This window comes from Microchirus variegatus (assembly GCF_963457635.1).
Source record: "Microchirus variegatus genome assembly, chromosome: 2".
Taxonomy (NCBI): domain Eukaryota; kingdom Metazoa; phylum Chordata; class Actinopteri; order Pleuronectiformes; family Soleidae; genus Microchirus; species Microchirus variegatus.
Window position 1 is genome coordinate 27,821,189 of NC_139803.1, and position 21,521 is coordinate 27,842,709.

Here is a 21,521-nt window from a genome sequence, read left to right on the forward strand (position 1 = left end):
GCACTGATAAATCGGTATGTTGGATATCATCAAAAAGTCCAATATTGTGCATCACTGGCAAAAACACCAATTTGTAAAATGTGTGTGAGTGTCGTCAGTGTTTATTTATATCAGGTTCAGTGGATTTCTGATCTTGTGAAGAGGACTTTTACCGCATTTAGTTAGTCATTTAACTTTGACAGTGTTCTCTAAAAATATTTCAACATTTCAACCAAAATTGACCTTGTTCGGTTTTCGCAAAACATGCAAAAACGGGAACAGAAAACCTGAGTCTTCACTGAAGGTCTCCAAGAGCACTGTAGCCTTCATAGCTAATAAAAAGAAGAAATGCATGGCCTTTGGATTTGATGGCCAAACTGAGCAAGAGCCGTAGAAGCAGATGTGACAAAAAGCCTGATGGTCACTGACTGAATAGATGTGTTGAGATTACTTAGAAGTACTGTTGTAAATCCCTCTTTCTCTTTTAGCTCCCTCATTATGGTGGAAATTAATGCTGCAGAGCAAAGTAGAACATTTACAGTCTCATAATACGTTTTGATTTTGACAGATTAGTTTTAACTAGGGCTGCAACTAACAATTATTTTTATAAGAGATTGATCCGTCAGTTATTTTCTTGATTTTGTTTGTTCCAGAAAGCTTGGTGTTTCCCAAACCTTGTTTTCATTGTTTTTTTTTTTTTTTGCTTTTTTAAACCACTCAAACCAATGAGTTGATCATCATATAGTTGATTCATTTAATAAGCAAAAGGTGATTACTTTGTCTTCAGTCCATTTAACAATGTAATTATATCAGAGATCTAAAAATGGTAGTTTGCAAGTGAAACAATAACTGGCCTCGTCAGAGTATGGTATCTCGTCCAAAAATGGTCAAAATTGGTCAAATACGTTGTAGTATTTAATGTCCAAAAATGGTCAAAAACGTCATTGTATATTATGTTGTCCCAAAATGGTCAAAAAGGTCATAGTATAGTATGTCGTCCAAAATTGGTCAAAATTGGTCAGAAACGTCATAGTATTAGTATGTCTTCCAAAAATTGTCAAAATGGGTAAAAAACGTCATAGTATGTCGTCCAAAAATTGGTCAGAAATGTCATAGTCGAGTATGTCGTCCAAAATTGGTCAAAAACATCATAGTATAGTTTGTCGTCCAAAATTGGTCAAAAAAGTCATAGTATAGTATGTCGTCCAAAAATGGTAAAAATGGGTCAAAAACATCATAGTATAGTATGTCATCCAAAATTGGTCAAAAAAGTCATAGTGTAGTATGTCATCCAAAATGGTCAAATATGTCATAGTATAGTATGTCGTCCAAAAACGGTCAAAATTGGTCAGAAATGTCATAGTATAGTATGTAGTCCAAAAATGGTCGACCTCAATGTCATACTACACAATCATCCAAATGTCAAATGTATGTCATCCAAAATTGGGCAATATTTTTAATATCATTTTTTTTAGCCCAAAATTTGACCAAAACATCATACTATACTATGTTGTCCAAAATTTGACAATTTTTTTTGAAAATATTTTTTTTGTCCAAAATATGTCCACAATGTCATACTATACTATGTCGTCGACCTCAATGTCATACTACACTATTTCGTCCAAAATCTGACCATTTTTAAAAAAAAAATTTTTTATCCCAAAATGTCATACTATACTATGTTGTTCAAAATTGGACAATTTAAAAAAAAAAAAATTTTTGTTCAAAATGTGTCCACAGTGTCATTCTATACTATGTCGTCGACCACAATGTCATACTACACTATTTCGTCCAAAATCTGACCATTTTTTTGAAAAAAAGATTTTGATCTATTATTCGACCAAAATGTCATACTATATTATGTCGTCCAAAATTGGAAAACAAATGTAATATATTTTTTTTAGCCCAAAATATGACCAAAACATCATACTATACTATGTCGTCGACCTCAATGTCATACTCCACTATTTCGTCCAAAGTCTGACCATTTTTTTGAAGAAAAAAATCTTGGTCCAAAATTTGACAAAAATGTCATACTATACTATGTCGTCCAAAATTGGACAATTTTTTTAATATACTTTTTTTTAGCCCAAAATGTGACCAAAACGTCATACTATACTATGTTGTCGACCTCAATGTCATACTACACTATTTCGTCCAAAATCTGACCATTATTTTGAAAAAAAAATTTGCTCCAAAATATGACCAAAACGTCATACTATACTATGTCGTCGACCTCAATGTCATACTACACTATTTCGTCCAAAATCTGAACTTTATTTTGAAGAAAAAAATCTTGGTCCAAAATTTGACAAAAATGTCATACTATACTATGTCGTCCAAAATTGGACAATTTTTTTAATATACTTTTTTTTAGCCCAAAATGTGACCAAAACGTCATACTATACTATGTTGTCGACCTCAATGTCATACTCCACTATTTCGTCCAAAGTCTGACCGTTTTTTTGAAGAAAAATATCTTGGTCCAAAATTTGACAAAAATGTCATACTATACTATGTCGTTCAAAATTGGAAAAAAATTTTAATATACTTTTTTTTAGCCCAAAATATGACCAAAAAGTCATACTATACTATGTTGTCGACCTCAATGTCATACTACACTATTTCGTCCCAAATCTGACCATTATTTTGAAAAAAGAAATTTGCTTCCAAAATGTGACCAAAACGTCATACTATACTATGTCGTCGACCTCAATGTCATACTACACTATTTAGTCCAATGTCTGACCATTTTTTTGAAGAAAAAAATCTTGGTCCAAAATTTGATGAAAATGTCATACTATACTATGTCGTTCAAAATTGGACATTTTTTTTAATATACTTTTTTTTAGCCCAAAATATGACCAAAAAGTCATACTATACTATGTTGTCGACCTCAATGTCATACTACACTATTTCGTCCCAAATCTGACCATTATTTTGAAAAAAAAATTTGCTCCCAAAATGTGACCAAAACGTCATACTATACTATGTCGTCGACCTCAATGTCATACTACACTATTTAGTCCAATGTCTGACCATTTTTTTGAAGAAAAAAATCTTGGTCCAAAATTTGACAAAAATGTCATACTATACTATGTCGTCCAAAATTGGACAATTTTTTTAATATACTTTTTTTTAGCCCAAAATGTGACCAAAACGTCATACTATACTATGTTGTCGACCTCAATGTCATACTACACTATTTCGTCCAAAATCTGACCATTATTTTGAAAAAAAAATTTGCTCCAAAATATGACCAAAACGTCATACTATACTATGTTGTCGACCTCAATGTCATACTACACTATTTCGTCCAAAATCTGAACTTTATTTTGAAAAAAAAATGTCCTCCAAAATATGACCAAAACGTCATACTATACTATGTTGTCGACCTCAATGTCATACTACACTATTTCGTCCAAAATCTGACCATTATTTTGAAAAAAAAATTTGCTCCAAAATATGACCAAAACGTCATACTATACTATGTCGTCCAAAATTGGAAAAAAAAATTAATATATTTTTTTTCGCCCAAAATATGACCAAAACGTCATACTATACTATGTCGTCGACCACAATGTCATACTACGCTATTTCGTCCTAAATCTGACCCTTATTTTGAAAAAGAGATGTTGGTCCAAAATTTGACCAAAATATCATACTATACGATGTTGTCGACCTCAATGTCATACTACACTATTTCGTCCAAAATCTGACCATTATTTTGAAAAAAAATTTGCTCCCAAAATGTGACCAAAACGTCATACTATACTATGTCGTCAACCTCGATGTCATACTCCACTATTTCGTCCAAAGTCTGACAATTTTTTTTGAAGAAAAATATCTTGGTCCAAAATTTGACAAAAATCTCATACTATACTATGTCGTTCAAAATTGGACATTTTTTTTAATATACTTTTTTTTAGCCCAAAATATGACCAAAAAGTCATACTATACTATGTTGTCGACCTCAATGTCATACTACACTATTTCGTCCCAAATCTGACCATTATTTTGAAAAAAAAATTTGCTCCCAAAATGTGACCAAAACGTCATACTATACTATGTCGTCGACCTCAATGTCATACTCCACTATTTAGTCCAATGTCTGACCATTTTTTTGAAGAAAAAAATCTTGGTCCAAAATTTGACAAAAATGTCATACTATACTATGTCGTCCAAAATTGGACAATTTTTTTAATATACTTTTTTTTAGCCCAAAATATGACCAAAACGTCATACTATACTATGTTGTCGACCTCAATGTCATACTACACTATTTCGTTCAAAATCTGACCATTATTTTGAAAAAAAAATTTGCTCCAAAATATGACCAAAACGTCATACTATACTATGTTGTTGACCTCAATGTCATACTACACTATTTCGTCCAAAATCTGACCATTATTTTGAAAAAAAAAATTCCTCCAAAATATGACCAAAACGTCATACTATACTATGTCGTCGACCTCAATGTCATACTACACTATTTAGTCCAATGTCTGACCATTTTTTTGAAGAAAAAAATTTGGTCCAAAATTTGACAAAAATGTCATACTATACTATGTCGTCCAAAATTGGACAATTTTTTTAATATACTTTTTTTTAGCCCAAAATATGACCAAAACGTCATACTATACTATGTTGTCGACCTCAATGTCATACTACACTATTTCGTCCAAAATCTGACCATTATTTTGAAAAAAAAATTTGCTCCAAAATATGACCAAAACGTCAAACTATACTATGTTGTCGACCTCAATGTCATACTACACTATTTCGTCCAAAATCTGAACTTTATTTTGAAAAAAAAATTTGCTCCAAAAGTTGACCAAAACCTCATACTATACTATGTTGTCGACCTCAATGTCATACTACACTATTTAGTCCAAAGTCTGACCATTTTTTTGAAGAAAAAAGTCTTGGTCCAAAATTTGACAAAAATGTCATACTATACTATGTCGTCCAAAATTGGAAAAAAAAATTAATATATTTTTTTTCGCCCAAAATATGACCAAAACGTCATACTATACTATGTCGTCGACCACAATGTCATACTACGCTATTTCGTCCTAAATCTGACCCTTATTTTGAAAAAGAGATGTTGGTCCAAAATTCGACCAAAATGTCATCCTATACTATGTCGTCCAAAATTGGACAATTTTTTTAATATACTTTTTTTTAGCCCAAAATATGACCAAAACGTCATACTATACTATGTTGTCGACCTCAATGTCATACTACACTATTTCGTCCAAAATCTGACCATTATTTTGAAAAAAAAATTTGCTCCAAAATATGACCAAAACGTCATACTATACTATGTCGTCGACCAAAATGTCATACTACACTATTTCGTCCTAAATCTGACCCTTATTTTGAAAAAGAGATGTTGGTCCAAAATTCGACCAAAATGTCATACTATACTATGTCGTCCAAAATTGGACAATTTTTTTAATATACTTTTTTTTAGCCCAAAATATGACCAAAACGTCATACTATACTATGTTGTCGACCTCAATGTCATACTACACTATTTCGTCCAAAATCTGACCATTATTTTGAAAAAAAAATTTGCTCCAAAATATGACCAAAACGTCATACTATACTATGTCGTCGACTTCAATGTCATACTCCACTATTTCGTCCAAAGTCTGACAATTTTTTTTGAAGAAAAATATCTTGGTCCAAAATTTGACAAAAATGTCATACTATACTATGTCGTTCAAAATTGGAAATTTTTTTTAATATACTTTTTTTTTGCCCAAAATATGACCAAAAAGTCATACTATACTATGTTGTCGACCTCAATGTCATACTACACTATTTCGTCCAAAATCTGACCATTATTTTGAAAAAAAAATTTGCTCCCAAAATGTGACCAAAACGTCATACTATACTATGTCGTCGACCTCAATGTCATACTACACTATTTAGTCCAATGTCTGACCATTTTTTTGAAGAAAAAAATCTTGGTCCAAAATTTGACGAAAATGTCATACTATACTATGTCGTTCAAAATTGGACATTTTTTTTAATATACTTTTTTTTAGCCCAAAATATGACCAAAAAGTCATACTATACTATGTTGTCGACCTCAATGTCATACTACACTATTTCGTCCCAAATCTGACCATTATTTTGAAAAAAAAATTTGCTCCCAAAATGTGACCAAAACGTCATACTATACTATGTCGTCGACCTCAATGTCATACTACACTATTTAGTCCAATGTCTGACCATTTTTTTGAAGAAAAAAATCTTGGTCCAAAATTTGACAAAAATGTCATACTATACTATGTCGTCCAAAATTGGACAATTTTTTTAATATACTTTTTTTTAGCCCAAAATGTGACCAAAACGTCATACTATACTATGTTGTCGACCTCAATGTCATACTACACTATTTCGTCCAAAATCTGACCATTATTTTGAAAAAAAAATTTGCTCCAAAATATGACCAAAACGTCATACTATACTATGTTGTCGACCTCAATGTCATACTACACTATTTCGTCCAAAATCTGAACTTTATTTTGAAAAAAAAATGTCCTCCAAAATATGACCAAAACGTCATACTATACTATGTTGTCGACCTCAATGTCATACTACACTATTTCGTCCAAAATCTGACCATTATTTTGAAAAAAAAATTTGCTCCAAAATATGACCAAAACGTCATACTATACTATGTCGTCCAAAATTGGAAAAAAAAATTAATATATTTTTTTTCGCCCAAAATATGACCAAAACGTCATACTATACTATGTCGTCGACCACAATGTCATACTACGCTATTTCGTCCTAAATCTGACCCTTATTTTGAAAAAGAGATGTTGGTCCAAAATTTGACCAAAATATCATACTATACGATGTTGTCGACCTCAATGTCATACTACACTAATTCGTCCAAAATCTGACCATTATTTTGAAAAAAAATTTGCTCCCAAAATGTGACCAAAACGTCATACTATACTATGTCGTCAACCTCGATGTCATACTCCACTATTTCGTCCAAAGTCTGACAATTTTTTTTGAAGAAAAATATCTTGGTCCAAAATTTGACAAAAATGTCATACTATACTATGTCGTTCAAAATTGGACATTTTTTTTAATATACTTTTTTTTAGCCCAAAATATGACCAAAAAGTCATACTATACTATGTTGTCGACCTCAATGTCATACTACACTATTTCGTCCCAAATCTGACCATTATTTTGAAAAAAAAATTTGCTCCCAAAATGTGACCAAAACGTCATACTATACTATGTCGTCGACCTCAATGTCATACTCCACTATTTAGTCCAATGTCTGACCATTTTTTTGAAGAAAAAAATCTTGGTCCAAAATTTGACAAAAATGTCATACTATACTATGTCGTCCAAAATTGGACAATTTTTTTAATATACATTTTTTTAGCCCAAAATATGACCAAAACGTCATACTATACTATGTTGTCGACCTCAATGTCATACTACACTATTTCGTCCAAAATCTGAACTTTATTTTGAAAAAAAAATTTGCTCCAAAAGTTGACCAAAACCTCATACTATACTATGTTGTCGACCTCAATGTCATACTACACTATTTAGTCCAAAGTCTGACCATTTTTTTGAAGAAAAAAGTCTTGGTCCAAAATTTGACAAAAATGTCATACTATACTATGTCGTCCAAAATTGGAAAAAAAATTAATATATTTTTTTTCGCCCAAAATATGACCAAAACGTCATACTATACTATGTCGTCGACCACAATGTCATACTACGCTATTTCGTCCTAAATCTGACCCTTATTTTGAAAAAGAGATGTTGGTCCAAAATTCGACCAAAATGTCATACTATACTATGTCGTCCAAAATTGGACAATTTTTTTAATATACTTTTTTTTAGCCCAAAATATGACCAAAACGTCATACTATACTATGTTGTCGACCTCAATGTCATACTACACTATTTCGTCCAAAATCTGACCATTATTTTGAAAAAAAAATTTGCTCCAAAATATGACCAAAACGTCATACTATACTATGTCGTCGACCTCAATGTCATACTACACTATTTCGTCCAAAATCTGAACTTTATTTTGAAAAAAAAATTTGCTCCAAAATTTGACCAAAATATCATACGATACGATGTTGTCGACCTCAATGTCATACTACACTATTTCGTCCAAAATCTGACCATTATTTTGAAAAAAAAATTTGCTCCCAAAATGTGACCAAAACGTCATACTATACTATGTCGTCGACTTCAATGTCATACTCCACTATTTCGTCCAAAGTCTGACAATTTTTTTTGAAGAAAAATATCTTGGTCCAAAATTTGACAAAAATGTCATACTATACTATGTCGTTCAAAATTGGACATTTTTTTTAATATACTTTTTTTTAGCCCAAAATGTGACCAAAACGTCATACTATACTATGTCGTCGACTTCAATGTCATACTCCACTATTTCGTCCAAAGTCTGACCATTTTTTTGAAGAAAAAAGTCTTGGTCCAAAATTTGACAAAAATGTCATACTATACTATGTCGTCCAAAACTGGAAAAAAAAATTAATATATTTTTTTTCGCCCAAAATATGACCAAAACGTCATACTATACTATGTCGTCGACCACAATGTCATACTACGCTATTTCGTCCTAAATCTGACCCTTATTTTGAAAAAGAGATGTTGGTCCAAAATTCGACCAAAATGTCATACTATACTATGTCGTCCAAAATTGGACAATTTTTTTAATATACTTTTTTTTAGCCCAAAATATGACCAAAACGTCATACTATACTATGTTGTCGACCTCAATGTCATACTACACTATTTCGTCCAAAATCTGACCATTATTTTGAAAAAAAAATTTGCTCCAAAATATGACCAAAACGTCATACTATACTATGTCGTCGACCTCAATGTCATACTACACTATTACCCAAAATCTGAACTTTGTTTTGAAAAAAAAATTTGCTCCAAAATTTGACCAAAATATCATACTATACGATGTTGTCGACCTCAATGTCATACTACACTATTTCGTCCAAAATCTGACCATTATTTTGAAAAAAAAATTTGCTCCCAAAATATGACCAAAACGTCATACTATACTATGTCGTCGACTTCAATGTCGTACTCCACTATTTCGTCCAAAGTCTGACAATTTTTTTTTTGAAGAAAAATATCTTGGTCCAAAATTTGACAAAAATGTCATACTATACTATGTCGTTCAAAATTGGACATTTTTTTTAATATACTTTTTTTTAGCCCAAAATATGACCAGAAAGTCATACTATACTATGTTGTCGACCTCAATGTCATACTACACTATTTCGTCCAAAATCTGACCATTATTTTGAAAAAAAAAATTGCTCCCAAAATGTGACCAAAACGTCATACTATACTATGTCGTCGACCTCAATGTCATACTACACTATTTAGTCCAATGTCTGACCATTTTTTTGAAGAAAAAAATCTTGGTCCAAAATTTGACAAAAATGTCATACTATACTGTCGTCCAAAATTGGACAATTTTTTTAATATACTTTTTTTTAGCCCAAAATATGACCAAAACGTCATACTATACTATGTTGTCGACCTCAATGTCATACTACACTATTTCGTCCAAAATCTGACCATTATTTTGAAAAAAAAATTTGCTCCAAAATATGACCAAAACGTCATACTATACTATGTTGTCGACCTCAATGTCATACTACACTATTTCGTCCAAAATCTGAACTTTATTTTGAAAAAAAAATTTGCTCCAAAAGTTGACCAAAACCTCATACTATACTATGTTGTCGACCTCAATGTCATACTACACTATTTCGTCCAAAGTCTGACAATTTTTTTGAAGAAAAAAATCTTGGTCCAAAATATGACAAAAATGTCATACTATACTATGTCGTCCAAAATTGGACAATTTTTTTAATATACTTTTTTTTAGCCCAAAATGTGACCAAAACGTCATACTATACTGTCGTGGACTTCAATGTCATACTCCACTATTTCGTCCAAAATCTGAACTTTATTTTGAAAAAAAAGTTTGCTCCAAAAGTTGTCCAAAACCTCATACTATACTATGTCGTCGACCTCAATGTCATACTACACTATTTATTCCAAAGTCTGACCATTTTTTTGAAGAAAAAATCTTGGTCCAAAATTTGACAAAAATGTCATACTATACTATGTCGTCCAAAATTGGAAAAAAAAAAAAATATTTTTTTAGCCCAAAATATGACCAAAACGTCATTCTATACTATGTCGTCGACCACAATGTCATACTACGCTATTTCGTCCTAAATCTGACCCTTATTTTGAAAAAGAGATGTTGGTCCAAAATTCGACCAAAATGTCATACTATACTATGTTGTACAAAATTGGGCAATTTTTTAAATATATTTATTTTACTATACTATGTCGTCCAAAATTGGACAATTTAAAAAAAAAATGTCCAAAATGTGTCCACAGTGTCATACTATACTATGTCGTCGACCTCAATGTCATACTCCACTATTTCGTCCAAAGTCTGACCATTTTTTTGAAGAAAAAAATCTTGGTCCAAAATTTGACAAAAATGTCATACTATACTATGTTGTACAAAATTGGGCAATTTTTTTTTTAATATATATCTTTTAGCCCAAAATGTGATCGAAACGTCATACTATAATATGTAGTCGACCTTACTGTCATACTACACTATTTCATCCAAAGTTGGACAATTAAAAAAAAAAAAATTTTTGGTCCACAATATGTCCACAATGTCATACTATACTATGTCGTGGACCTCAATGGTCAAAATTTGTGACAAACGTCATAGTATAGTATGTCGTCCAAAATTGGTCAAACACATCATAGTAAAGTATGCAGTCCAAAAGTGGTCAGAAATGTCAAAGTATAGTATGTCGTCCAAAAATTTTCAAAATTGGTCAAATACATCATAGTATAGTATGTCGTCCAAAAATGGTTTTGGTTGGTACAATTTGGTTAAAATTACCACGATTTTAACCAAATTGTGGTAATTTGTTTTTTTTTCTTCCAAAAGAAGTCACTTTTCTCATAGTGAAGTTTGTGTCTTTTCGCTACAATTTCATTTTTATGCTTTACTGTTATGTTTATGCACCCTTATATGACAGTTTTTTTATGCCTCACTTTATTCTGAAATTCAGAACAGTTTATTATACTGAATCATTTGTATGTTCACCTCAGTGATAATGCACATGTTGTGACATGAGTGGTGTCATATCGGACTTTTCCTATACTCTAAATCCTGCTTTTACTGTGATGATAGTGTAGTCGCTGCCTCCTGAGCAGATCATTACAGTCAGTAACACTCTGTGTGCTTTGTGATCAGCGCTTCTCTATACTTTGCTTAACAGCGGGCTCAGGCATGTGCCTGTCTCTAAGGTGATAGTAAAATGATCAGTTCCCACTGAAAAAGGTAGTAATTTTATACTGAGATGAAGGCGTCATTCAGAAATCCAGATTTTAGGAATGGTTAAATAGAAAAAAGAAAGGATGTGGTTGCAGATTTGCTTCCATTTTGGGGATTAAGAACCATGTCAGGCTGAAGTTGCACCGATTGTTCCCGCTTGCTATTGTGTGTGTGCTTGTTTCAAATTGCAGTATTATGCAGAACAAAACATTACATTACTTTCATAATGTAAGAAAATCTGTAAGCAAAAAATTGCAGTTTTTATTATTTAAATAAATGATCTGAATTTAAAATTAATATCTCCAGCAGATATAATCCAGTCACAATATTATCTATGAAGGACAAATTCATATTTAATATATAAAATATGTCATGTTCTGCCCTTCAGATGAAATAGTGGCCGTGTACATCTCTAATCCTTTGTGACACGTAAGCCAGAGGCAAAAATTACATTTAGTGGCAATGATATTCAGCCGTTATGGATTGATATTACTTTTCTAAAACTGTGTGGTCTGTTTTTCTCCATCTCTTCTTGTATGGAAGTGTTGCATTTCATCCGACTGTGATGATGCCTCTCTAAAGTTGTTCTGTGATGAACTCTTGTAATTTACAGTTGCATCTTTGTATCCACTTCAGCCTCACCTGCTTCCACTCAAGTTGTTGATTTCCCGATTGACTCCTGGCAGCTCTCACAGAACAGTTGTGTGAAATCCATCTATCCAGCTGTGGATGAATGGCTCTGTGATAGATGAGGGACCCCCCCAGTCTAAGTAAAAACCTGCAGCACTGAGAACAAACTGTCTTGTGGATATGTTGCATTCTGGTGTTGAATAATTTGAAAAATAATGAGTGGACAAATGAAGGTGTTATCTTGTCATTGTGAGGCTCTGACATCAACAACACTTGTAATTGTCACGAGTAGATGCAGCGAAGAATACCACGGACAATGAGGATAGAGAAAGTGGATGAGTTTAAATACGTGGGGTCAACCAAAGCAATGGAAAGAGCACAAGAGAGGTGAAGAAGAGAGTGCGGTCATACTATAGTATTTCGTCCAAAAAAATGACCAAAAAGTCATACCATATAGTATGTCGTACAAAATTTGACAAAAAAAGTCATACTATAGTATGTCGTCCAAAATTTGACCATAAGGTCATACTAAAGTATGTAGTTCAAACTTTGACCAAAAAGTCTTACTATAGTATGTCATACAAAATTTGACAAAAAGAGTCATACTATAGTATGTCGTCCAAAATTTGACAAAAAAGTCATACTATAGTATGTCGTCCAAAATGTGACCATAAGGTCATACTATAGTATGTAGTTCAAACTTTGACCAAAAAGTCATACTATAGTATGTCGTCCAAAATTTGACCATAAGGTCATACTAAAGTATGTAGTTCAAACTAGACAGCACTAGACAGTTGGTGGAGATGCTGAGATGTTCGTTGGGAGTGACCAGGATGGACAGGATTAGAAATGAGCACCTTTGAGAGACAGCTCAAGGTGAAACTTTTTTTTTTTTTTTTTTTTTTTATTAATAAATGAAAAGACTCAAGGTTGACTGTGGTCACGTGCAGAGGAGGGATAGTGATTATATTGGACAAAGGATGCAATTCAATACAATACAACAACAAAGGATCATGGATGTTTTGAAGGAGGACTGGTAGAACAAGATGGAGGCAGATGATCCACTGTGGTGACTCTTGACCCACTGTTTTGCTTTTGTCTTTCTGTTTTTTCTTTCTTCTTTCCTTCACTTTGAAAAACAGACAAGAGTAACATTTTCCAGATGTTGTTGAAATACCGAGTGCAACTCAGTCCCATGAGTACATGAATGCACAAGCTCATATATCCAATATTGACTCTGTTAACTGCATTAATTGTATTCATTACTGTGTTAATTGAGTGTCACTAATCAGCAGCAAACAAGAGAGTGATTGTTTTGGACAAAGCCATACTTAAAATAGTAATTAAATTGCAGTGGAAATGCAGCCTCTTTACAGGGGAAAAAACAAACAAACAAGGAAGTTATTATTGGGCTAATGAGGTGACGCCTGCTCTCTTTGATTTGTTGTCATTAATGTACAATATTAGCCTTGACAATAACAATTGGAGGCACGTCTGTTGGGAATATTGTCAAAAATACCTCAGCTCCATTTCCATCATTTCTGGTATCTACAGTAGAGCTGTAATTGGGCCTTAAACGTTAGGTCTGACAAGGCCCAAGTCCGACAATTACATTTTGATTGACAGCTTTTTAAAAGCCTGAACCCGTTTACAGCCCGACATTATTAAATGTGTGCACGCACACAGCTCGTTTGCCTTTTGTCAAGGCTGAGTCATTTATACATTCACATAGGCCACTTGGAAGTTGGAACATAGAAACAAAAAAAGTAAGTCCTCTGTTAAATGGGACATATTATGCAAAATCAACTTTTTAATCATTTAAATCCTTATATTTGGCACTCTGGATGTCCCAATATAATGTACAGGACTTCCGCGCTCACTGTGACGTCACAATGCTCTAAATTCCTGGAATTGTTGTCTCACAGATCGCCGCTTTGTCTGTAAAACACGCGAGAGTGCTGGCGAGGGCAACGGTATCTGAAAACCGGAAGTTCCGCAAAGTCCACAAAAAGTTCTATTCTTGGCTCCACAGTGCAGCACAGAGTCCTACACATACGTCCAGCCTCAGAGGATTTATCTGTCCAGTAGATACATGTTATATATGACGGCAATGTGCCTGCTAGAGCCTGCAAATGATTACTTTTCCAGTTTAAGTTTTTTTTTTTAAGTTGTACCTAAAGAGATACTACTAAACAGAGCGTTCTGAACAGGGCTGTTTTGGCAGGGTGATTGAACTGCTGTGGTGCTTCATCCTTATGGTATTTTGACACCAGGGAACTATAGGTCAACTTGGAGAAATAGGGTATAATATGACTCCTATGACATCGTAACATCTCTGGGTCTCGACTCTCCACATCCAGTGCACCTGCAGCCATGGTTTGCAGAAGAGTGCAAGGTCCTGTATTTATCACTTTACAGGCGAGCCAGTCTTTGTGTCGTTCACACACGACAGCTTGCTGAGGGCAGTCCAGGGCATTGGGCTGACAGTGGCGTTTCAGTTTCTCACACCAGAGACGCACACGATTAAGCGTTAGATACTTCTCTCCCTCAAGTTCCCGCTGTGCTTCAGAAAGTCCTTCAAAAGGCCCAGTGTGTCCGGTGCCTCCTCAGCATCCACACATCCATGTGGAATGTTAGCACGAGCACCAAGTGTATGAACAGGTGTGTGAATATGAAAAAAAAAACATTTGTGAATGTGACAGTATAGCAGCTTAGTGAAAAGCTGTTTCACAGCCTCTTTGCGTGCAGTGTTATCTTGTAGAAGCTGAGTGATATTTGTCACAGGTGGAGCTCCGTGGAGCTCAGTGGCTGCAAATATGAGGGTGACATCTCCCATGCTGAGCCCAGCTCTCGTGCTGTGACTTCACTGTAGAAAAGCACGTGCACAAGTAACTATTATTTTGCAGTTTTCTTCTGTCACTCGCCTGATAGCAGGTACTGTGCATGTGTGTCCGTGAGTAAGAGATAAGATGAGAGTGATAGAGTCTTGCTCGGGCTCTTCAGTCCTTTGTTGTAAATCATCAATTCCTGCTACCCACTGTGCAGTATTTCGCAGGCAAAGGTGGAGGATGTAGCTGCAGATAAAGACATGTGATGATTGGCACACTGTGTCTCTCACATGTGAGTAAAAATAAGTAAATTGGCATCTGCCTCTTTGATCCACCCTCTGTCTTTGCCTCCTGAATCCTTAATTCCTGTCTTGGCTGCGCGTCTCATTCTGAGCCACTATGCTCTTCCTCTGTCGCACTGAATCCTCCCTGTGTCAGCTCAGCTCGTGGGTGTGTGTGCGTGTGTGTGTTTGTGTGTGTGTGTTTCTGTTTCTGCTCCTCAGCGACCCTGCTATATTTGCTGCACTGCTTTGATTCGAGCTGGAGCGCTTTAAGTCTGCAGTACACACCCAGTGTGTGTGTGTGTTACAGGTATTACTCGTGATGTGTGGACCTAAATCTCTTTATAATCTTCATAATGCAAATTATTACAATTTAAAATGTGTTATTGTTGGGTTAAGGTAAGTCTCTTGAGGACCTTTTCTGGCATAAACATTGCAGTAACCAGTCGTCCTCATGGAGACATGGTCCTAATGAGGCAGAACCATATTTCTGAGGAACTGGTTGAGTTTAGGGCTAAATTTGAATTGTGGTTAGGTTAAGGTTAGGGATAAGGCTTTGGTTAGGCTGTCCAAATGACTGGATGTCAATACAATTGATAGAAATAAGAGCGTGTACACCTATGTTTGTACAGCACCACCAGCATCTTTTCACACACATGCTGTATTAATCAGAGCTTAAGGCTTATATGTACATTTCTAAAGGACTTATAAAGTAATATTTTGGCTTTAACCTCAACACTCAAGGCCAATGCGCTGTTTATGAGTCAATCTGCAAACTTCTTCATATTAAGGTAACACCATCTGGAGGTAACACCTACACACACATCTGAGTGCAGCACAAGAGCGAGGCAGTTGGCAGCAAAATAAAAGCCGACATTAAATATCAAAGTGAGCACTTGATAGGAAGTGAACTTTGTCACGAGTAGGTTAACTCTTGGGAAAAATCTGTTACCACATTCATATCTAAAATCAATTTTGATAATAATAATTTCCCAAATATCTGCGTCAAACTTCATCATATTCACGTTATAATTTAGTTACTCTCAAATCTCAAATGATGCAATGATTATTACCTTTTTAGGTAACACTTTCAAATAAGGGTCCCTTAATTAATGTTAGTTTGTACATTATTAAACATTATTTAACTGTTTAATAATATATTAACAATAATTATTATGTATTACTTCATTACAGCATTAGCTAACATATTAGTTAATGCATTAATAAGCAGTTAATTCATGTTTACTACACAAAGTTAGTTAATAAATTATATAAGCAATAATAAAGGTATAATATTGTAATTGGTAATATTATTTATGCATTATTCAGCATTAATTAACACATTAGTTATTATATCAGTAAGCCGTTAATAATTCTCGAGAGATTACGACTTTATTCTCATAAAATGATTACTTTATTCTCATAAAATGACTACTTTATTCTCGAAAGATTACATCTTTATTCTCATAATATTATGACTTTATTCTCATAATATTCCAACTTTATTCTCATAAGAAAAGATTGGGATTTTATTCTCAAAGGATTTTTTTAAATAATTCTTCAGTTTGGCCCTAATACTCCCTCATACTTTTGGACTTAGGAAACCATTTCCCTTTTGGGTAATTGTGTACGTGTGTGTGTGTGTGTGTGCACTGACTGTCAGAGAGACAGTCGCTCAGCGTAGCTTTAAAGAGCTTTGACAGAGATTGACTCAGGAGGTGAGATTGGATCTGATCCATGTCATGACTACAGGCCATCGTTTGATGCATTCATTAGAGAGTGAATCTGTCAGTGTGATAAGCACACACACCATTGATCTGTCCAGTTCACTGATGTACAGTATGAACATGTGTGTTGGTGTGTTTGTACACTTTAATGCTGGATCTGAGTCTAAAAGAGGAGTTCTCTCTCACTTCTCCTCATTTAACCAACTGGAACAGACATCCCATCCCAAATATTGGGGCGTGTGCACCTTCCACGATGGGCCAGTTACCTTGAGTTGTGAGACCATCACGTCTAGAAATTGAGCAGAGAAGATCAGAAAGTCAGCGTTATACAAGCAACTTTTACTGCCCTGCAAGACCCCAACTGCTGCTTCTCCGACAGGTGGACATTTGTCCCCACAAGCAAGTGTCTGAACAGGGAGTAATGGAAAATGACTGGAGTTGGCAGTTATTGCTAAAAAAAAATCCCTCATTTGCAAAGTGACGTGTTTGATAGTGTGCTAATGTTTAATTGGGTGTTTTTGACAGTGTGATTATCAGTTTTCATGTCTGCTTTTTAGACATCTGACTATTTATTGAGCTCAGTGGTTGATTTTTTTTAATGATCGGAATGAATTCAATTTGACGAATTAAGCTTTATTCTCTTAAACTCAGGGGGAGGAAAAAGCGTAAATATGTCAGTTTTAGTGTCAGGGTGGATCGAGAACCTGGTTGTGCTGATTGACAAGATGCTTAGAGGCTGTGACAGTGCAGTCCATCCCATCTGTCTGAGACACAGTGCCTGTCCCTCATGTCTTTTCCTCTTTATTCAGGCAGGATTACAGCAGAGAAAGCAGCAAAGCAAGCAGTTAAGGGATTATTGAACAGCAGCAAAGGGATTAAAAAAAGAGAGTTTCACCTCATCAGGGCAGTGGACCTCCACTGTTCATGTAGGAGACGAGACATTAGTTTCCTTGGCCTGTAATTGTAGCTCTGCCATAATATTAGCGCTTCTTCAGCAGGTGTTTGACACTCAGTCCTCCTACTGCTCAGTGCTTTTTTTTTTTTTTTTTTTGCTTTTCCTTTGGTCGCTGCCAAAATGGACAAAGGAATGAGCAAAGAAAAGCGTATTTACAGACGAGAGAGCCGGGACATATACTAGTTTGCCTTGAAATCTATATGAGAAACTTAGTCTGTGACCCAGAGGAATGGAAACGTTTGCTTCTCTTGTGAAGGTGAGACCTCATCAGAGCAGGTCGTTGACACACGTTCTAAAGCTCAGTGTCATCTTAGGAAAGAAAAAGACAAATCCTGGTTTTATTTTCGACAAAGGCCAAATGTTGACACAGACCAGTGACGCTTCCGTCTGAGCTCAGCGGATGTTGAATTTGACTCATTCGTCTTATTCCTAGCATTGGAGCTTTAGCGTGTGTTACTGTAAAGGGGACATATTGTGCAAAATCAACTTTTTAATCGTTTAAAATTATTATTTTTATTATTTATTTTTCATACTTATATTCGGGACTCTGGAGGCCCATAAAACATGCGAGAGTGCTGCCGAGGTCAGCGGTATCAGAAAACCGGAAGTCCGCGAAAAGTTCTATTCTTGGCTCCACATGCAGCACAGAGTTCTACACAAACTTCCAGCCTCAGAGGATTTATCTGTCCAGTGGATACATGTTATATATGACGGCAATGTGCCTGCTAGAGCCTGCAAATGATTTCTTCAACCAGTTACACAATGATGCTCTCTTTATGTGAATAGTTCACAATAGTCGATAAAAAATTATTAACACAGCTCTTGCTATTTTGCACGACCAATTGTCTTACTTAATTATTAAGTATTCAGGTTTGGAAAGGAAAAAAATAAACTTAAATTAAACCGTTAAACCCACTCATAAGATTATTTTGAAAATCAATTCCAGTTTCTGTTGCTTTAAAGAAGAATGTGATGTACTTTGAAGTTTTGTCCCACACATCAAAAGATGGGAATTAATAACCTTTTGCAACAATCCAATTTTCTTTCAGTACGACTTCATATCTCTGTTGCTATGGTAACATAGTAATCTGTTACTCTGGATTAGCGTGCCTTTCATTATTGTGATCATCAGTACTGCATAAATATTCAACTCGATCAGAATTATTTCTGTGACCACCAGAGGCCTCATTTATGAGGAGGACATTTGTAAACATGTCCAGTCACTGATGCTCAATGTGAAAGCATGTGACAGGAAAGAATTATTAGATGTGTCTTTTAATAAATAAAAGAAATAGCCTTGATTCAAAAACTCAAAGGGCAGAAGAAATAGACTAGTTCTAATAAATCTAACTGAGCTGAGGCGAGGTCATCTGAAGAGGAGATTGTGACAGTTTTTGTTTTTGTGTGAAAAGTTGAACATTTATTATTTTTGATCGAAGCTGATGGAAATATGCTGCGATTAGTAAAGAAACTACGATCTCGAAACCAATTACAAGCAGGCGCTGCTTTATCACATTTATGTCTCCACTTGTCTTTGTTTCTGGTGATGTCAGCTGTTGTCAAGGTCATAACATATTCACATCTCTGCTCACACAGTCTAATTAGATTTTGCGACTATTTAACACAGTCCAGATCCATTGTGTTACATGGTCGTCTGTGATTTAATCTAACTAGTGAAGTGCCCGTAGGAAGTGTATATGTGCTGGATGGTGTGCGTAGCTTCTGAAAATATGTGTTTTATGGAGTTGCAGACGGTGGCAAGCGGAGATTTAGCTTTAGACGTTGTAGTTGTTTTAGCATGATAAGTGGAGATTTAGCTTTAGACGTTGTAGTTGTCTTAGCATGCTAAGCGGAGATTTAGCTTTAGACGTTGTAGTGGTCTTAGCATGCTAAGTGGAGATTTAGCTTTAGACGTTGTAGTGGTCTTAGCATGCTAAGCGGAGATTTAGCTTTAGACGTTGTAGTGGTCTTAGCATGCTAAGCGGAGATTTAGCTTTAGACGTTGTAGTTGTCTTAGCATGCTAAGCTGAGATTTAGCTTTAGACGTTGCAGTGGTCTTAGCATGCTAAGCGGAGATTTAGCTTTAGACGTTGCAGTGGTCTTAGCATGCTAAGCGGAGATTTAGCTTTAGACGTTGCATTGGTCTTAGCATGCTTAGCGGAGATTTAGCTTTAGACGTTGTAGTTGTCTTAGCATGCTAAGCGGAGATTTAGCTTTAGACGTTGTAGTGGTCTTAGCATGCTAAGCTGAGATTTAGCTTTAGACGTTGTAGTGGTCTTAGCATGCTAAGCGGAGATTTAGCTTTAGACGTTGTAGTTGTTTTAGCATGCTAAGCGGGGATTTAGCTTCAGACGTTGTAGTGGTCTTAGCATGCTAAGCGGAGATTTAGCTTTAGACGTTGTAGTTGTCTTAGCATGCTAACTGTCAACCTATTGGGGCTAATGAAAACTGTTGGGCTAGGCTATGACACATTAACAGACATCGTTTGTTACCAGTAGGCTATGATAAGCGGAGATTTAGCTTTAGAAGTTGTAGTTGTCTTAGCATGCTAAGCGGAGATTTAGCTTCAGACGTTGTAGTTGTCTTAGCATGCTAAGCGGCGATTTAGCTTTGGACGTTGTAGTGGTCTTAGCATGCTAAGCGGAGATTTAGCTTTAGATGTTGTAGTGGTCTTAGCATGCTAACTGGCTAACTGGCAACCTATTGGGGCTAATGAAAACTGTTGGGCTAGGCTATGACACATTAACAGACATCGTTTGTTACCAGTAGGCTATGATAAGTGGAGATTTAGCTTTAGACGTTGCAGTGGTCTTAGCATGCTAAGCGGAGATTTAGCTTTAGAAGTTGTAGTTGTCTTAGCATGCTAAGCGGAGATTTAGCTTTAGACGTTGTAGTTGTCTTAGCATGCTAAGCGGCGATTTAGCTTTGGACGTTGTAGTGGTCTTAGCATGCTAAGCGGAGATTTAGCTTTAGATGTTGTAGTGGTCTTAGCATGCTAACTGGCTAACTGGCAACCTATTGGGGCTAATGAAAACTGTTGGGCTAGGCTATGACACATTAACAGACATCGTTTGTTACCAGTAGGCTATGATAAGTGGAGATTTAGCTTTAGACGTTGCAGTGGTCTTAGCATGCTAAGCGGAGATTTAGCTTTAGAAGTTGTAGTTGTCTTAGCATGCTAAGCGGAGATTTAGCTTTAGACGTTGTAGTTGTCTTAGCATGCTTAGCGGCGATTTAGCTTTGGACGTTGTAGTGGTCTTAGCATGCTAAGCGGAGATTTAGCTTTAGATGTTGTAGTGGTCTTAGCTGGCTAACTGGCAACCTATTGGGGCTAATGAAAACTGTTGGGCTAGGCTATGACACATTAACAGACATCGTTTGTTACCAGTAGGCTATTGTCTAAAGGGGTGTCAAACTCATTTTCACTAAGGGCCACCACTATAATGGTTACCAGAATGTAACTAAATGTAACCAAATATAATGTAATATAAAGGCAACTACTCTGTAACATATTGCTAAATAACTTTCTGTATTTATTACTTATTCAATTTCACTTGTGGCATGATGCATATACAATGATACACGTGATCGTGATCTAGTGGCTGTGCCATCACATGCATTGTGGGAAATGTAGTTTATGGTCAACGTGCGTGCCTTAAAGCAGCATACACCCATTTCAACACAGATTTT